Genomic DNA, 5663 nt, shown 5'->3' on the forward strand with positions numbered 1-5663 from the left:
ATAGCTTTCATACTACATTCATTTATTTGAACTTTTTTTCATTACGTGTCTACCAAAAATTTCTATTTGGAAAATTAATATCTCACCCTTAAGCCACGCCAATAGCAAGTGGTTGAAATAAAAAAAAAAAAACACACACAGCTTCGCCGCCAGTCAACAACTATGTCATCCTTCACCTGAATAGAAGGCCACTTTTTGAAATTAGTTAGACATAGGGACGTTTTAAGGGTCAGTGCATTCAGTGGCAAGCTTTGTTGTTAGAATAACATTTAACATATTTGAAATTTCAATAAAACTAATTTTTATTCATCTGATACACAAAAGAAGGATATGCATTAAAAAAAAAACTCGGTGGGGTTGGCTAGCACCCACGACTCATGTGGCACAGTGGTTAGTTAAGACATGGACGGAGTAATGACAAGAGAGTCAGCACTAAGGACACATAACATATCTTTCAAGTAATAGAAGATATGCTAAGGGGTTGAATTGTAGCTAGTTAAGATTTGAATTTAATTCAGATTACTTATTACTGCGATGTAGATTTAGCAGTAATGTCCATGTACCATCCGCATGATTTGGATGATCCTCAAACAAGCAATGTACGATGAAATCGAGAAACAAGACTTAATTTTTGGGAGTGGCGCCAAAAAACAGAAGGAGAAGAGCTAGACTCATTGTTATGTATAGCGATCGGCTTATAATCACTACCTGATGCGATTTAGTTATGTCCGTCTGTCTGCCCATATATACTTGCAGTCAAAGCATAGGTCGCATTTGTTATCCGACCACCACAAATCGAAAATTTTACACATGCCACTTTTTAATTTTTCTCGTATATATCCTTTATCCGATATGCGTTTTGTGGCTGTTGCTCCCATTTTTGATTATGCACGATATAGTTCTCAGATATTTCTTTCAACTGATATGTTTGTTTTTGGTGCCACAATTTTGAACCGATTGTTATCAGTTCACTACGTGAGCTAAAAACTGTAAGAACACTTGCTTGCAAATACTAGAAACTCTTGGTGGCGTAGAGTTTTATATAGTCGATTCTATTCTCGGACTTTTTTCGCTACAGAGAGAACGTTGTACATACGTGAAGCACTTAAACTCATCTCAAACTGAAACTTTTGGAATAACTTTTTTTTAACGGAATTCTGTGAAGATTTTGGAGACAAACCATGACAGCTGGGCTACACAGAATGATCCTTAAGAGCCCAGCACATCTGATTTTCCGAGAATTTATGAGAAGCCTTGTGCTGTGTATAACCAGGAGAGGTTGTTAATCGCAAAATCGCTGTAAGCAAAGGAGATCCCTTTGAGATGATCTCATCATGAGGCATGGTTAAGGAATACAAGTTAGTGTGGCCTGTATTCATCTTCTCAATGTTTGAATCGACCGTACAGGGTAGCTGCCATTGAGCTAAGTCTTGAATCGGACACTGATATGTGAGAAGTTTTTTAATTACAGGGTAGCTGATACGATGTGTACCAATTCAAAAAACCACGTATTTTTTTGTGTGAAGGTATTTTTATATCCACCACCGATGGATTGGGATATATTCATTATGTCATTCCGTTTGCAACACATCGAAATATCCATTTCCGACCTTATAAAGTATATATATTCTTGATCAGCGTAAAAATCTAAGACGATCTAGCCATGTCCGTCCGTCTGTCTGTTGAAATCACGCTACAGTCTTTAAAAATAGAGACATTGAGCTGAAACTTTGCACAGATTCGCTTTTGCTCATAAGCAGATGGACTATATCGGACTATACCTTGATATAGCTCCCATATAGACCAATCCGCCGATTTAGGGTTTTTGCCCATAAAGGCCATATTTATTATCCGATTTTGCTACAATTTGGGACAGTGAGTTGTGTAAGGCCACTCGACATCTTCCTTGAATTTGGCCCAGATCGGTTTAGTAAACAAGATCATTTTGACAATTAACGAATTTCTTTCGTCAAAGAACACGATGTTCGAAAATTTCCTCGTTCGTGGAAGCCCAGCAACACCATTGCTCTTTCGAGTCTAGGTTTTTTTGCTCTACTGTAGTTAGGTTAGGTTGAAAAGATACTTCACTACTGTAAGATAGTGGGTCTTTTGAAAATGGTAAGGCTTCATATTGAGCTCTTTTTTATACCATAGGAGGGAGGTAAACTAGACAAACTTCGTCATTCTGAAATATTAAAACATATATATTTTTGATCGTCATGACATTTTAAGCCGATTAAGACATGTCTGTATCGATGTAAAATCTGATAAAGCTCCCATATACACTGATCTCCCGATTGCACTTCTAGAGCCCTCAGAGGATGCAGTTCTTGTCTGATTTGGCTGACATTTTGAACAGAAACTTCTCATATGACTTTCAACATACGTGCCAAAAATTGATTTACTATAGTTGGCCACTACAGAAAATTTCTTCCTCTAGCCGAACGTAAAGAACACTCAGTTTTGAGATAACTCTCTCTACTTGGTCACTCTTTCGCTATTTTGGTCTTCCTCTTTTGCGTATTCTATTATGATCTCCTTCAATTGACTTCTTAGCAGCAGCTTCTTCATCCATTCTGATAACATGACGTAGCCAACGCAACCGTTGTATTTTGATGCATTTAACAATGCTATCGTTATCATATAGCTCGTGATTCATATGACGACTATATTCTTCAATAACGCATACTCGTCCATATATTTTAAGAAGGATTTTTCTCTCAAACACTCCAAGTACCGCCTCATCAGCTTTCACAAGTACCCATGCTTGTCATACAACAGCACGGGTAGTATCAGCTAATTTTCTGCAAAATCGGATAATAATGCGGCGTCTGGCGGGTTAAGAACTCAAGCTCCGACATCGGTTTATATGTTAAACTCTATCAGGTTTTGACTCGATTTAGACTTTTCTTGGCATAGTTGTTGCGAGACAAACTGAAACACTTAACGCAGAATTTCAACCAAATCGGACAATAATTGCACTCTCTGACCCCAGATCGGTTTATATTGCAGCTATATTAGGTTATGGACCGATTTAGACCATAATTCGCACAGTTGTTGGAAGTCATCACAAAACACTTTCAAAATTTCAGCCAAATTGTATAAGAATTGCGCCCTCTATAGCCCCCATATGGACCGATCTACCGATTTAATGTCTTAAGCCCGTTAAAGACACATTTATTATCCGATTTCGCTGCAATTTGTAATTGTGTAAGGCCTCTTGACATTCTTGTTCAATACGGACCAGATTTAGATATAGCTGCCATATAGACCGATCTTTCGATTTAAGGCCTTGGGCCCATAAAAGGCGCATTTATAATCCGATTTCAACGAAATTTGGGACAGTGAGTTTTGTTAGGCCCTTCGACATCCTTATTTAATTTGTCCCAGATCGGTTCAGATTTGAATATAGATGTCATATAGACCGATCGCTCGGTTTAAGGTCTTGGACACATAATAGGTGCATTTATTGTCCGATTTCGCAGAAAATTGGTATATGCTCCTCGGCTTGTGTAAGGCACCTCGACATTCCTACTTGATCTGCCCAGATCGGTCCCGATCTATCTCCCGATTTAAGGTTTCAGACCCATAAAAGGTGGCTTTACCATTTTACTAATTAGGCACAATGAGTTACGTTAGGCGCCTCGACATTCGTGCCGAGTATGGTCAAGATCGGGTTATTTTTAGATATAGATGCCATATGTGCCGATCTCTAGATTTAAATTCTTGGGATAGTAAAAGCACATATATTACCCGATTTCGCTGAAATTTCACACAGTAGGCTGTGATATGCTCCTCGACATTCGTATTCAATATGGTTCAGATCGGTCTATATCATATACATGTACCGATATACCGATTTAAGTTCTTAGGGCCATTAAAGGTCCATTTTTTAATTGATGAATGTGGTACAATAAGTTGTGTTACCCCTTACAGAGCCTTCTTGTATATGGTGGAGATCGGACTATATTTAGATATAGCTGCTATTGGATCATAAATAATGCATTTTCCACTGGATTATGACGAATGGCGGTTCATATATATTTCAGTGGTGGTAGGAATAGAAAGTTCGACCCGGCCGAACTAAATGCCTTTTTTACTTGTTTGCCTTTAAAGATATACCGGGCACAGAACTTAACATATGCAATCCATGGTGTAGGGTATATAAAATTCGGCCCATTTACAATCCCAACCGAACTACACTAAACCGATCTAAACCGATCTTGGGTCTTGACTTTTTGAGCTTCTAGAGGGCGCAATTTTTATCCAATTTGGCTGAAGTTTTGCATGAAGTGTTATTATATGACTCCCAACAACTGTGCCGATCCCTGATTAGACTTCGTAAGCCTCTAGATGGCGTAATTGCTATCGGATTTGCATGACGTGTTTCCTTATGACTTTCAACAACTGTGCTAAGTATGGTTAAAATGGGTTGATAACCTGAAATAGCTGCCATATAAACCGATCTTGGGTCTTGACTTCTTGAGTTTCTAGAGGGCGCAATTCTTATCAGATTTGGCCGAAATTTTGCATGAAGTGTTTTATTTTGATTTCCAACAACTTTGTCAAGTATGGTCTAAATCAGTCCATATCCTGTTATTGTCGCCATAGTCCAAACTCCAGATTAGACTTCATGGTCTTCTAGAGGACACAATTCTTATCCAATATATTGTAGTTGAAATTTTACATATGTCGTTTTGGTATAACTTTCAACAACTGTTCAAATATTGGTCTATATCGGTATATAGCCTGATATAGCTGTCATATAAACCGACTTCCCAGTTTGACTATTTGAGCCTCTGGAGGGCGCAACTATTACTCGATTTGCCTGAAATTTCGGAGGTGGTGTTTTTCTATGACTGGTGTTCTTCTATTTGAAAAAGTTATTTAAAGAACTTGACAAATGCGATGCAGGGTAGAGGGTATATAAGATTCGGCCCGGCCGAACTTAGTACGCTTTTACTTGTTTAATATTGAAACCATTAAATGTAACAAGACACTGCAAAGTTTTCGTTAATTTCACTCTTAAGAATTAAAAAAAAAATTTGTTTGATTTTTTTCTTGATATAAAAAAACTGCCTACTTTTGACAAGCCAATTTTCCCCCAAAACATGCTCTCATTTTTTTTTTATTTCATTCGTCTACTACTACGCCAATCCAAATTTCATTAGGAAACCTCTTTCCTAACTCGAGCTCTATTCTTGGGAATTTTTTTTAATTCTTTTGAAATTTTTTTTTCGTCAATTTACCACTGTTTCCAAATCAGTTTTCGTCCCCTTTTGCATGGTGGCGAAAAAATGTTATCTAAAGATCTATTCGTCGTAGCATAAAATTAATGTATTCCGTAGAACATACGTTCCATTCAAATCTTTTCATCAAAAGAAACAGCCACAAAATGGTGCAGAGTGTGCCTTCGTCTGCCTTCATGCTAGACGTCCATTCATCCTTCATCATTCGTTTGGTGTGTAGGATGTTGAAAAGACCAACATTGAACCACGAGCATCCAAAACAACAACAAAAAAGTTGTTGCGGAATTTCCTGATAAAAATACACGTTATCTTCATCGTATGACAACTTAATAATGAGAAAAGCAAATGTTTTAAAAAGCCGCATGCCAGAGACTTTTTCCTCTTACTGTCATCATAAGTCAAAGCATGCGTCGG

Source organism: Stomoxys calcitrans, chromosome 4 (assembly GCF_963082655.1).
Source record: "Stomoxys calcitrans chromosome 4, idStoCalc2.1, whole genome shotgun sequence".
Classification (NCBI taxonomy): Eukaryota; Metazoa; Arthropoda; class Insecta; order Diptera; family Muscidae; genus Stomoxys; species Stomoxys calcitrans.